The following is a 15,330-nucleotide window of genomic DNA, read 5'->3' on the forward strand; positions in this document are numbered from 1 at the left end:
GCTCAGCCTTTGATTGCAAAATCTATAGCTCCATATTCTTATTAATAAAAAGTGCTACTCCCCTCTGTGACTCAGAAAAAAAGGAGAACCCCCGATACGAGGCCCACCCTTTAAACATAGAAAAGTTATCAGCTTTTGAGAGAGGGATGTGTGTTTCTTGAAGAAGAATAACTACAGGATTTTCAGTTAAGACCCAATTCTCTATTGCCCGCATTTATTTTTTATTATTTAGGCCGTTCACATTAAACAAAAGAATTTTTATACTTTTTCTAACCATTCTGGTAGTGTTTACTAAAGTTTAGTAAAAAGATTACTCCCTCTTTGCATATCATACTCCCTTTTTTTTTATAACAAAATGCAGTTGTTCAAAGTCCATAAAAAGAATATTTTTAACTTCAGCTGGCAGACCAAAAAATGAAAATAAACATAGAATTTTGCCAAGAACTGTGTTTTTTTAATATTTTTCCCCCCCTGACCTACCCCCCTCCCTCTTCTTCCATCTGTGGCACCTCCTTGCTCTTCCTCCCTACTTCCACGCACGCCAAAGGATCCTCTCCCTTTCATTTGAGGTGTCGTGTTGATACACCTCTTCAACCTTCCTGTCCTGCCCTGCCCCCACCCTCCACCCCAACATAGTGCAAGAAATAAATCACCTAGTGGGAAGGGGAAAAAAAAAAAAGAAAAGAGTCCACATCTCATGCAAGTAGTCTATCTTAAGTCCGAATTTAGCCATTTAGTCATTTTGAATCCTGTGCAATAACTCTTGTTCTGCCTCCACATCCGATAGCATGTAGAATTTACCTTTAAAGAGCACTCTAAGTTTTGACTGCTGTGCTATCATTGCTTGTGCCCCATGAGCTTTAAAAAGATGAAGAATTTTATCAAATTCTTTCCGACGTCTTGCAGCCACTGCAGACATATCTGAGAAAATCCGGAAAATGAGAAAATGAGAAAATCCGGCATTTCACTGTGGCATTCACCGGGAACTGTCTTTGTCGAATTGCTCTGGATAGAATTTGCTCCTTTACCCTAACATCAGCAAAGTTGATAAGAATAGTCCGAGGTAACGTAGAATTCGTAGGGAGGTGTGCAGGAACACGATAAGCCCTGGTGATCGTTAAATCTCCTTTGTGTTCCGGTATCACCCCCTGTTGTAGAAATGTAGAAACCCATTGGAGGATGTCTGACCCCTCAATTCCTTTGGGGACCCCCACTATGCGTAGGTTGGATCTTCTATTGTAATTTTCAAGATCATCCAGCTTATTCTCAAGAGCCCTGGATGTTTTGGATACGTCCACAGTCTCTTTCTTTACTGCAACCATTTGATCCTCGAGAGAGGAAATCCTTTGATGTGTTACCTTGGCACAGGAACCTGACATGCAAATGACAATTTACTTTGGTGACTCATTGGGTGTGTACGGGCATCTAACCTTTGACAGACTTTTGAGGCTGCACAAAACTCATAGCGGAACTGACTTTCTATACTTGTGGGTTTTAATTTGCGATGTTTGCAAATCGGCGATTTCCCTCACCAGCAAAGGGATTTGTTTTCTAACTCCATCAACGATCATCATGGTGCCTGAGGGCTCTTGTGCACAAACAAATGTCAGTGTCACTGTTTGTGTGGGAACTCACACACCTCACGGCACATCAACTGGAGAGTGTGTGTAACTTTCATGATCATGTGATGACATTACAATGCCTGAACGTGTCCAACGTCTGCACTTCCATCTTGGATCAGGCACATACTTAGTAGCTGGAGGTGCTGATGACGTAAAATCCCTAAGGACCGACTCCATCTTATGTAGGCCTGACTCCATCTTGGATTATGGAGGCCGTCATCTTCCTCAACTTAAACAATGGACACGCCATATTCCCTGATTTATGCTAAATCATTGTCATATCTGCCTTTTAACGCCGGAGTTGCCAGACCGTATCTTTCTAAGAACTTTCATCAATTTCTTTGATTAATGACATTTATTACAACATCTACTGTGACATTAGTCTGGGTCAAATTTTTTCCACAGCAATTCAGCATTTCAGGGTTTCACAAGAACACACACAGATATATAACCAAAATAATGTAGTCTGAAATTACGTCCTATTGCCTTATATGTTCTTCAGGATATGTTGGAGACACATCCCTTGATGCACATATTTTATGTGACACATTCCTAAACTTCTGTCAGAAATTCCACTTTCTGATAAGATTGAGGATATAAGGACTACCACTTGACCACTTGTCAGGAGAGGCCCTTCACCCAAATTATCACCCGAGATGCTGCCTGAGACAGTCTCACCTGCTGCAAGCACACTTCACACTTTGCAGATGCTGCATATCGCCTGAATGTGATAAAGCCAAGTCCTGCCGGAAGACTGACTGACTGCTGCCGCAGTGGGTATTTGCGCCTTTGCGAGGAACACTGTCTTCACGCCTCCACTGATGAAGACAGCCTTTGCTGTCAAAAAGGTTTGCAGTGCATCTCTTCTCCATAAGACTGCAAGTTGCTCTGCCTTTCATGCTCTTATAGCATAGTGAATAGAAGTAGGCATCAGGGTGTTAGGTTCTATATGAAACTTAAATGACATTTTAACAATGCTAGAAACAAACATTTTATTCTTGTTTCTCATAACATGTCTTATTGCTGTTTCTATAATATTCTGTGTCGTTTTTTCAGATGTACTAAACAGATTGTCCCTGTAGTAATAAATACTTTTAATGTAAAAGTATTCATTCTTCTTAGTACAGTGTGTAAGATGCTGTGATTAACAAAATACGGTTTGTGGCTGTGTCCACTGTGCCCCTGATACCTTTATGGGATTGTTAATAACCCAAAAGCCACTCTTATTTGTCAATTGCACACTGAATAGTGTTTTGCGGGGCTACAATAACTTGCCTTTCACATTCATCGCTGCTGAATTGAATCACGTTCACCCATGTCATCCATGGCTGGGAAATCACCTCTTGTAGAGTCACGCCAAAGTTGTACCTTATGCAACACTAGAGTCAAGGGTTTAACCATTTTCTGTTGAGAACATAATGTGTATCGGTTGTTTCTTATCGGCAGGCTTCTAAACATTGCATGTCCAGCAAACTGTTTTACTTGCACTGAGAATCCTGCACGATTGGTCTTTTAGGTAAGTTTTATGACTACTATATTATAGTGCTTTCTATATATATAATTCTGCAGACAAAAGCTACGTATAATATGTTTAGCCTCACTCGTATGCAGATGATACGCAGCTGGTGGTGGCCCTTCCTGATGATTCGATGCAGGATGCTGCCACGTTTAGGAGTGGCCTGGCTGGTGTTGCAGAGAGGATGACCTCCAACTGCCTCCAGTTAAATGCCAACAAAACGGAGGTTCTGTTGGTGGGGAAGGATAGGAGTCTCTGGAGTGAGCAATGGTGGCCATCTTTTCTCAGAAGTGCTCGGATTCCTAAGCTGGTGGTCAAGATCCTGAGGGTATGGATGGACTCCTCCCTCAGTTTCCAGGAACACACTAAAACAGTTGCTGGTATCTGTTTTGGGCTCCTTCTGAAACTTAGGCCGCTATTGAGGTTCTTTGATCCTCCTACGCGTCAGCTGTTTGTTCAATCTGCTATTTGATCCAGACTGGATTATGCTAGCTCACTCCTTTTGGGGGCTAATCAGGCTGAGGTTATGCTAAAACCCTATTGGGGCTCCCACATAAGTGCTCCTCTACGGATCCCATTCGGAGATTACATTGATTACCTGTGGCCAAATGGATTCAATTCATGACTCTCTGCCAGTCTTTTAAGATCTTGAAGTTTGAATTGCCTGTCCTTCTTGCTAATCTGCTAGACCCATAAGTCCCGCCTTGCCAACTGCGCTCTCTTGGGCAGCATCTGGTTAGAGTCCCACGAGTGAAGCGTCTTCGGATCGGATCGGGGGTCGATCTTTCCGTTGCTTAGCAGCAAAACTATGGAATTCCTTACCTTACCTCCCGAGATTCGCAGCCTGGACCATCTGTTGGATTTCAGGAAAGCAATTAAAACTTTTATTTTCCCCTCTGCTTAGCTTCTACTACTCGTCTGTTGGTTGTATGTCTTTCCTGCCTCTTGGTTCCTTCTGATGCTGGTAGCGCCTGGACGTCTCTTTGCTTGGGCAGCTGTGCGCTATATATACTCAGATAACATAACATAACATAACTCCACCTTAAACATTCAAATCCTCATCAGGGAAAAGAAAATGAGACTTCCAGGGCAAGAAGATGTATTTCGACATGCACTGGAGGATTTTAATGCTTATTTTAAACCTACAGCATAGACTGACAGATTTAAATTCTACCACGGGAAACAGGGCAATATGGAATCAATTGAAGAGAATGTTGTTGCCTTAAAAAAACCAGCATTAACTTGTAGATTTGGAAACCTGCATGACGATCGAATTCATGAACAAATAGGTATGTGCTCTTTGCTTTGAAGATTTATGAGTTTACACATTTGGAGGATATGGCTGAGTCATTAAAGAGGTGCATATTTTCTTTGCAGACTGCTTGCAGTCTAGCAGGGTGTAGCATATCATGGGCAACACCTATCTACATTTGTTTCAGCTTCACTCCTGTGAATACTCTTCTTGCCTTTTGCTCAGATGCTGTGAAGCTGGGATAAATTAAAAAAGTCATACCCTAATCATGCAGCTCCATTTTTTTCCCTGGCCACCAGATGGTCTCCTCTCAATCCCTCTAGTTCACAAATGCCCTTTTATAGGTCTTGTGGAACCCAGTACAACTTGGTGTCAGGAAGCAATGTACACTTTCAGTCATTAATATACTGAAAAGACAGCCCTGTCCAGAAGCGCACCCAAAAGGGTTACGAAAAACAACTCAGGTTTATGGAAATGTACAGACTCAAGGACACTCATATATATATTTTCTACATGAGCATGCCTCCAAGTGCCTCACGTTCAAAGGAGTTTTATGGTCACAAAGCCTTTGATTGGCATTTCCATTTATTCACAGCCTGTTTAGGAGTTGGAAAGGTCTTTCCTCCTCAGGGAAGGGCTTTTGCGAACATTTACTAATCCCAAATAGGAGACGACATGAAGTGGAGGGGTGGGGAGACATTCTAAAAGGTTTTACATTGAAATATAATAATTTTTTTTTTGTAAACCACTGACCAGTTACTGATAAACTGAGATGGAATCTGATTCATAGTGGTAAAGCTTCCCCTTTGGGAATTGTGTCCACAAACTCATGGTGAGCAGACAAGGGTCTACATATGTTCCAAGCTGATAATACTCAATAGACTCGAGCTCCTTTTAACAAAAACAATGTGTGTCTCGTTTGGGAATTGAATTCAGGGTTGGAGGCCTGAAGTCCTTTGTAGGCCTCCATTCTTGCATTTGCAGCCAATCATGAAGGGTCACAAATGGCGACCGGCCAAATAAATACGAATTCTGCATGCCATTCTAAAATAAACTTCAAATTGACTGTATGTAATTCGTTCTTTTTTGTATTCTCATTCGCAAACCAGCCTGTGTGCAAATTGCACATCCCTGGAATTGAGTTCTGACCCATTTTAATCCACTCAAGATTTTGATTTTAGACCACCTGATTTTTTAAATATCTACTCTGGGTAAGTATAACTCAGTCTCACTCACTGTAAACTCTGCTAAAATGGGAGTTGAGTGTGAACCACAAGCGACAGACTTTTAAAATAGGATCTGCTGATGCAGGGCTGGTGTAAGAAGCTCTGCACTGTTTATACATGTACATGCTTTTGAAGGCTGAGTCGGGTACTACTGTCTAATTCAGACCAGTATCCGCATGTTAGAGATGTGACTTCTTGTAAATTGAATATGACCTGGACTGGACTTATAATTTTATTGTGCATCTAAAATAAAATATCCCCATTTAGTTTTGAGTATTAGGTGCCTCTAGTTCCCAGTAAATCTGTCGAAGCACAGGCCCTGAGCTTTCCCTCAGTTAAGCAATTCAGGCTTAGTGCTCCCTGTCTGCTCTGGGGTCCTCCGACCTAGATTCCTTACACCTGCTTTGTGAAGGTATGAGAAATTAGGCTGTAAGCCCTCGTCAAGCAGCAACCATAATTCTTTTCAGGGTGAGGCACAAGTCAACCCTAAATTAACCCATGCTCAACTCCCTGGCAGCTCGATAGAGAGCAATGGGGCTTAACCTAGAGGCAATGTGTAAAGAATTTGTCCAACACTTTGAACAGTACTAAAGTGAAAGAATCAATCAATCAATCAGGGGTTTGTAAAGCGCACTACTCACCCGTGAGGGTCTCAAGGTGCTGGGGAGGGGGGAGCAGCTCCCGATCAATCGAAGAGCTAGGTCTTGAGGTCCTTCCTGAACGTGTGCAGGGTCGGAGAGCGTCTGATGTTCACCAGGATTTTGTTCCAGGTTTTGGCTCGGATGTAGGAAAAAGCCCTCCCACCTGTACTGTTTCTGCAGATGCGTTGGACCACTGCCAGGGCAAGGTTGGCAGAGCAGAGGTTCTTCTTGGGTAGGTGGAAGCATACTCTCTTATTAAGGTATTTGGGTCTGATGTTGTTTAGGGATCTGTAGGTGTGGGAGAGGAGTTTGAAGGTGACCCTCTTCTCGTCTGGGAGCCAGTGGAGGTCTCGTAGGTGACAGGACATGTGTTCGGGAGGCGGTGCCACGAGGATGAGTCTGGCTGTAGCGGTCTGGATGGTTTGGAGTTTGTGTAGAAGGGTTCTGTAGATTCCGGTGTATAGGACGTTGCCGTAGTCCAGTCTGCTGATTATGAGCGCCTGGGTGACGGTCCGTCTGCAGTTGGGGGGATCCATTGATCTGTCGGTTCATGGAGAGAGAGGAGTCGAGGATGATTCAGAGGTTTCATGTTTGGTCTGTGAGGGTAGATGGATTCCCGAAGGCAGTGGGCCACCAGGTGTCGTCCCAGGCGGAGGTGCAGGGTCCAAGGATGAGGACTTTGGTCTTCTCTAAGTTGAGCTTCAAACAGCTGCCCTTCATCCAGGCTGCCACGTTCTTCATTCCCTCCTGGAAACAGAGTCTGGAGTCTTCGGGATTCTTCGTGAGTGAGAGGATGAGCTGGGTGTCGTCGGCATAGGATGCAATGGCAGCAAGGGGGGCCATGTAGATGTTGAAAAGCGTGGGAGTGAGCGATGATCCTTGGGGTCCTCAGCAGCTGATATCGGTGGGTTCGGAGAGGAAGGGAGGGAGTCTGATCCTCTGTGTTTGGCCAGAGAGAAAGGTTTGGATCCAGTCGATGGCGGCTCCTCCTTGCCTCCCCGCTTTGTGAAGTCTGGCTGCGAGCGTACGATGTGAAACGGTGTCGAAGGCTGCAGAGAGGTCTAGAAGAATGAGGGCCGCAGTGTGTCCCTGGTCGAGTAGCATGCGGATGTCGTCGTTGGCAGCGAGGAGGGCGGTCTCGGTGCTGTGGTTGCTGCGGAATCCAGACTGGGAGGTGTCCAGGATGGAGTTCTCTTCAATGATGGTGGTCAGTTGGTCAGTCTCTCAGTGACTTTGGCCGCGAAGGGGAGGAGAGAGATCGGCCGGTAGTTTTTCAGGTCTGTTGGGTCGGCCGTAGGTTTCTTGAGGAGGTGTCTGCCCGCTTCCAGTCGTCTGGGAAGATGCCGCGTATGAAGGAGGCGTTGATGGCCCATCCTAGTTCGGGCGAGATGGCAGCGGCCCTGTGGAATATGTGCGGTGGGCAGGGGTCCGTTGGAGCTCCTGAGCGGGTTTTCTTCATGGTCGCTGTGATGTGTTCGACGGTGGCAGGGTTCCAGGTCATGTTGGTTAGCATATCGGCGGCGTAGGGGAGGGAGGTGGTGGTGTCCGGTGTCTGTTCGCTGAAGTTGTTGTAGAGGACCTTGATATTCTGGTGGAAGTAGGAGCTGAGCTTGTAGCTGAGTTCCAGGGAAGGTGTGACGTCCGTTGCTTCCCTGGGGTTTTTTGCGAACTTCTGTATGATGTTGAACAGTTCCTTGGCGTTGGTCGTGTTGGTCTGGATTTTGTCTCGTATGAAGGTCCTTTTGGTGCCTCTTATGTGCTGGTGGTATTCCTTCTGGGTGCTCCTGAAGTTGTACTGTGCTTCCGTGGTTTTCTGGTTTCACCAGGTTTTCTCTAGGCATCTGCAGGAGCGCCTGGCTACTTGCAGCGGTGAGCCAGACGGCCTTCAGAGGGCGTTGTTTGTAGGGGTGGTGGAAGGGTGCCAGCTTGTTGGCGTAGTCAGAGATCCAGCAGTGAAATTCCTTGGCAGCGGAGTTGGGGTCAGTCGTGGTGCGGGTGGAGTTGAGGTGTTCCTTGTGACCTTGCTTCAGTTCCTTTGTGGCGGGTGTGGGGGGATTGGGTGTGGTGGTGGTGTTGAAGGTGAAATGGACACAGTGGTGGTCCATCCAGGAGGGCTGGGTGGTGTGGCTGAAGCAGATGTTCATCCCTCCCGTGAAGATTGGCTCGAGGGTGTTTCCAGTTATGTGAATGGGCGTGTTGACCAGCTACTTCAGTCCTAGTTTGGCGAGGTTAATGAGGGGAGTGGTGGAGTCGGGTCATTGTCGTTGTTGAGGTGGAAATTCAGGTCCCCGAGTAGAATGTATTCCATGCAGGTGATGACGTGGGGTGTAGCGAGCTTGGCGATGGTAGTTGCGGACTGGGAGGGGGTCCTGGTGGTCTGTAGATGAGGGTGATTGTGGTCCTGGGCTGGTCTGGATTTGGAAGTGGAGGTGTTCTGTGTTGGAGTTAGGGTCACTCGTTCTGGATGTGGAGAGCTGGAGGAGGGTCTTGTGTGCGATGGCAAGTCTTTCTCCTGGCTGGCGGGGGTGGTCCTTTCTCTGGATCTTGTAGCCGTCTGGAATGGCTGTGGCAATGGTGGGGCCAGAGGTGGCGTTGGTCCATGTTTCCGTGAAGAAGACGATGTCGGGCGAGAGGGTGTCGATCAGGGCTCAGATCTCTACGGCGTGTCGGTGCAGGGAGCGCACGTTGAGGAGTATGGAAGTCAGGTTTCTGGAGGTGCGAGCATCAGATGGGCCTTCAGCAGTAGTGAAGGCTTTGTCGATGGTGAAGGATCTGCGGCAGAGTCTGCATGAAAACTGTCCATGGGTGGTGTTGGGCGAGGATCTTTCGCAGTCGGTGTGTCTTCCGGTGTTGAGTGTGGGGAGCAGCGGAGTTGTGTCGGTTGGGTCCAGGAGATCCAGGGTTCCTGGCGCTGGCCACACAAAAAGGATCCCACACCATGTTAGAAGGAAAGTGTAAAATGTAATTGAAAAAACAAGGCCAAAATGACAACAATCCAATCAGTAGAACCAGAGCTATGAATTTCTAAAGATTTTTAGCAAAAATAGCACGAAAAAGTGCAAAGCACCAACTAGGGACATCAGGGCAAGCTGATCCAGGTCAAAGTCACGCTTTCAGTCTAACCGTGATGGAGCACATGTTGGCTACAGTCACCAGGTTGGGCCCGTTGAAGTTTATGTTCTCAGATCTGTGCCAAGAGTTAATTGTGTGGTAGAGGTGGCCTCAAGGAGCAGAGAAAGCATTGCTGGAGGATGCAGGCATAGCTCAAAGAGCAGGCCAGGTGTAATGAGCGGGCGCTGCTGGAGCTTCACTGTGGCAGTCCCCACAGCAGTTGATGCAGCATAAAGGGTTGACCTGGCGGTGCATTGAATTGTGGTGAGAGCAGCATGGTGTCGTGCAAACAGGCCTGTTTGCGAGGAGCCCAAAAGTTGATTTCACCTTACTGAGAAACACCAAGGGTCCAGGATCTGAAGGGCATCACTTGGGGGTCAGAAATGCACTTCAGCTGGGTCCAGGGTCTGGTGCAGGATATTGGGGAGCCTTCTATGTCCCTGAGGCTCAGATCAGGAGGGCAGCAGGCTAGCCCTTTGAGTCACTCTGATAGCCCTGGGTACATGATGATGTTGCAGGTCTAGTCACTCCTCAGGCAAGAGGGCAGCAGGCAGCAGGTCAGCATAGCAGGGCAGCAGTTCCTTCAGAGCAGCAGTCCAGCAGAGTGACAGTCCTTTCAGCAGCACAGCAGTCCTTCTTCCTAACAGAGTTTTCACAGGTCCAGAGGTTTACTGAAGAGCTGGTGTCTGAGGTCCAGTATTCATACACAGTTATGCCTATGAAGTAGGGAGACGCTTCTAGAGGCATGCCTTTCAAGTGCACAGGTACCCTGTCTTCCTGGCCCTGGTTCCATACTAACTACAGCTGTTTGTGTGGAGGCAGGACACAGCCTATTCAAATATAAGTGGGATGGGCCCAGCTCCTTCCTCCCATCTTGCTAGCAAGGGCCCATCCAGTCGCACCTAAGTTCCCCATTGTGTATGGCAGTGGCGGCTGGCCGTAATGAATGTATGGTCTCAGCCCACTTTATTTTTCCCATTGGTAGTGATTACTAGTAAATAAAATAGACCGACCCTTTCTGGAAATTAAGCAGTCCTAAATCCCGAGTCAGTCAATCTGTGTGACAGCTGGCTCATGAATATGAAAGCACCTGTGCCGACCATCACAGAGATTGTTTAGGGCTGGCAAAGACAAGACAAAGCCCTTGCCTGCAATGCCTGCCAAACCTCCTCCTCGATGATGCACAGAAGCATCACCAGTGAAGGTAACACCTGGACACTTTAAGCTCAAGCCCTACAGGGTCTTGGGCTACACTTTAATCAGCTTATACCCATCCACCATTTCCCATCTAGTCCAAAAGAAGTGGGTGGATCAGTGAGTTGAACCGATCCCACCCCACCCTTAGGCAAGATGGGAAGGGGTGGGGTATAACAAAGAATGTCGGCTGCTCTGAAAATCATCTTTCGTTAGGCCCGTTGACGTTGTTGGAGCCTTGCGCATATGAATGGTTAAGACATAAAGTTTAGTGACGGAGCCGATCTGCACAGCAGCAGCTGCAAGCACAGTTGATTTTGACGTGCTTCTAATCAGGCCGAGAACCATATAATGTGATGTGGAAACAGGTAGCACACTACAGCTTCATACGCAGGTAGGTTATTTAGAGGCAGAATATGAAACAAACTCCAATATTTTATTAATAACTAAAAGTGAACGTTTTAAAATGTGAACTGAGAAATGTTCCTGCCCCCACCATGATGACAATATTATTACTAAACCAAAAGGCATGCACCTTATATGTGGCCAAAAGTCTCAATAAAACTGAATCACAAAAAACCATAGCTTATTACATCAATTAAAAAGAGAGGTTTTTTTTGTACATGAACTCTAGTATTTGAAGGTACTCTCATGTGAACAAAAAAGGTATTCGCCTAGGATCACACAGTTTAGTAACACAGTGAAGCTGGGATTGATGCTAGATGAGGTTTCTTCAAAGTTGAAAAAAGTTTCTTTACAACTTTATTCTACCAATCGAATTTTTTTTTTTAAATGTCTTGTGAGGGGAAAACCCAACTGCACTTCTCTTTTTCTGTTCTGGCTCACTTACTTGCTCATTATATACTCAGGTCAAAAATGTACGCCCGCTACATTTGAAATCCACCAGCCACCCCTGGTGTGTGGCTGTCTAATAGCCATATACAAAGCCCAGCTGCCAACTACACCCAGTCATGTTACTCAGAGATAGGCTGCATGCACAAAATGGCTAAGACAAGAAAATTTATTGTTTCTTAAAGTGCCATCTTCTAAATTGTAATTTACAATCCCAATTCACCATAAATTAAGATTTTTATTTACAATTTCAGAAACACCAAACATGAACTGGTTACCTGTTCCCATTTAGAAATTACACTAATAAAATATAATAAGGTAACTCCAATATTATCCAATGGGAGAGGTAGGCTTGCAGTAGTGAAAAACGCATGTAAGAGTTTTTCACTACCAGGATATGTAAAACTTAAAAGTACTTGTCCTACTTTTCAAATACATTGCAATCTGCCCCCTGGGCTATCCAGGGCATACTCTATGGGTGACTTATATGTATTAAAAAGTAAGGTTTTGCCTCCATAAAAGGTTTATTTTGCCTGTGGAAATGGCAATTTAAGTCCTTCAGGGCTCTATTCTGAGCCCCACATTGTTTAATGTCTATATGAGACCACTGGCGGATATCATAAAAAATGTATTGTTCAAGTGGTGTTTTATGCTGATGACAGCCAACTTATAGTAAATCTGTCTGAACCGAATTCTATCTCGGCCGAACTTTTTAAATCCTGTTTATCGGATGACGCCTCATGGATGACTGATAGTTGCTTAATACCTAATGCCAATAAAACCGAGCTTCTGCTTGTACGAAAAACCCTCTCAATATGGATATTGACTTTGTGGCAGGCAGTCTTGGGTGAACCCCTGGTCCCAAAACAAAAAGTTAAGATCCTAGCTGTTGTATTTGATTCAAAACTCTATTTTGAAGATCAAATTAGAAAAACGTCTGGGACGTGCTTTGGCACTCTCAAGAAACAGAGAAAAATTCTTGATCGAATCCCCACTACTTCATGGAAAACATTGGTTTATACATTCATCACTTCCTTGCTGGACTATGGGTACGTATTATACATGGGTGCCTCTAAGGGTAGTCTCACAATGCTGTAGTGAGTCCAAAATGTGGCAGCAAGGCTGATACCGAATCTCCCCAAAAGATCGTCAGCATCAGGTGCTCTTAACCAGCTCCCTGTGTCCAAAAGAATTGGTTTCAAAGCTCTGTGTTTCTGCTGTTGCAAACTCAATAAACAAGGCCTCAGCTATCTTCACTCTCTGATTCATGCTTACATCCCTGGTCAGAATCTTAGATCCTCTGAGGCCAAACATTTACTAAAATTCCCAAGATCAGGAAAGCTGGAATGGGTGCTAGAACGTTCGCTTACCTAGCTGCTAAAATGTGGAAGTACCTGCCATATGCCCTGAGAGCCTCTCCCACAGAAACTGATTTCAGAAGAAAACTGAAAACATGGCTGTTTTTTAACCCGATTCAGATAGGTCCTTCTTCACCTTATTTGCCTTACCGGTCTCTTTTCCGAGCTCCCGGGTCCAGCACGGGGACACACCGATGTGGTGTAACCATGCACTTTACAAATCACTTTATTATTATGATTAGGCCTGAGACGTTTTGAGTGCTACTTAATTGGGTGGCACAGGGCTTAAGTGGGTGGCACAATCAGTGCTGCAGGCCATTAGACCTGGCATCCTTGGCAAGATTGACCTCAAACGTTTTGCCTTCAGTCCTCCTGTTTTGCTGACTTCGTTTTTGCTGACCTTAGGACTCTGTGCACTTTACCACTGCGAACGAGTGCTAAAGTGCTTGTTCTCTTTCCTTAAAACATGCTAGATTAGCTTATACCCAATTGGCATATTTAATTTACATGTAAGCCCCCAGTAAGGTGGCACTACCTGTGCCCAGGGCCTGTAAGTTGCATGCTACTCGTGGGCCAGTGTGGGGAACTGGGTTGTTGGCTGACTGAGGTGTTAGCCCTGGTCAAGCAGCAAAGTACCTTAAACCATCAAGTTGAATCCGGACAGCAACACCACATCACTGGTTGCTATTCAACGTGTTAGTATGCCCCAATGAAAGAACGTAAGCATTTCTCCTGAGTTAGGACTGCCTGCACTGTGTTACAGCTACCAAGGGTTGAAATCAAGTTTAAATTATTGAAACCTAACTGGACCTAGTCACAAATAGTGCCATTATTACTTGAAGAGGTTTACCATCTACTTATTATCCATTTTATCACAAATGGGACCGGTCTAAGGCAAAAGAGCAGGTGTGAGTCCAGCACAAACACTCCCCCATCATGGCTGGAGCAGCAATGAAGATTCACTCTTACACTGGCATGCAATGCAGTTTCCAGAGGAGGACACTCACAAAGTACCCAGCTCCATCTAACACTGAAGGGGGGAGGCTGTGGACGTCTTTTAGCTCAAGGGACCAAGGAACCCAATGGGAAGGAGGTATGCAGCAGGAGACATACGTGGAAGATGGTGTCGCTTGGATCACTCACTCTTATACCTAGCTTCTATCCAAGTGCTCATTTAACTAAGCCCTCACTCCCTACCCCTTCATCTATTTTTATTTTATTTATTTAATGATTGTATAGAAAGCACAATTGCCTAAATAGATGCCTTGTGACAAAGTTCAATGAATTCCATTTTAAGTTAAAAAAAACTCACCCTCAATGATATTAGAAGATATGTAGCTAGGTTTTAAGTGACAATCCGAACATCAGATAGTTTGATGATGAGTGCAACTCCAGAAGAAAGTGTGTTCCAGATCTTGCATCTTTGCATCTGCCCTGTCTTGGTTCCTCATCCTATGCAGCACTAGAAGGTGTGCTGAAGCTGATCCAAAAGATTGGCAAGGAGAGTAGCAGTAAAGGAGCTGATGAATTAAGCTGGGACCTTGACTGTACAATTGGACTTTTAAAGACAGAGCGCTTATGAATCAGTAACTAGTGGAGCTTAGCAAGCTGGACAGTGATATAAGGCATTCTCACGTGCCATTGAAGGTGGTGTATAGTGCAGGAGGCAGCCCAAGACATACAGCATTACCTTAATCGGGATGGGTTCCTATTATTGTCTGATTAATAGGCCAGGGTGTTTTCTTTGATAGTTCTTAACATTATTAAGTGATAAAACCCGAGGCAATACCATTCGCTGCTTGTGTTTTAAAATCAAAAACATCATCAATAAAGTGTATGTCTCAATTACTAGCTACCTGAACGGTGATGGGAAAGAGGCCAACCAAATATGGCCACCAATCAACAGGCCAGACATACCATCCACTCGATCCCTCACATATTCTTCCATTTATGCCACCCACCTTAAACGCACTAACCCATTCATTCAGCTATCATGGCCCATTGAGATGCATTACCAGCAGGGGACACTGAGGCCCATTGCAATCTTTGGTCATTAAGGTTTATTGCTGCCTGGAGGCTTGTTACTAATAGGTCCGTTGATATATATTACTGCCTGGGACCACTGATGTTAATTTCTGCTTGGATCAATTCATGCACATTTCTGTTTGGGGCCATTGATGCTCATCATTGCCTATGTCAACTGCTCAACCCTACTTTGGGCCGTTAGTGTATGATATGTGCAGCTTCAAACAACAGATTTATTGTATGTTCTGAAAGAGGCCATTTTTTTGTTTCTTACTGCCTGTGCTCTGTGTTTAAGGGTGCTCACTCATCTGCATCCATGTATGCCTACTGATTCATGCATAAATGGTTATATTGTCCTATCTCCAAAGTCTTCAAACTTTTTGCTCTGTGCCCCCTAGTGAAAATGTGTTGAAGTTGGGCCCCCCTCCACAACTTTATGGCAAGACTTGGGGGAGCTGAAGTGGTAAGGCTGAGCGCAAGGGGCTGGGAGTATGAGACATTTTAAGGGGTCCACTTCTGCAGCTCAAATTCTG

The sequence above is a fragment of the Lissotriton helveticus genome, chromosome 1_1 (genome assembly GCF_964261635.1).
Source record: "Lissotriton helveticus chromosome 1_1, aLisHel1.1, whole genome shotgun sequence".
Lineage (NCBI taxonomy): Eukaryota > Metazoa > Chordata > Amphibia > Caudata > Salamandridae > Lissotriton > Lissotriton helveticus.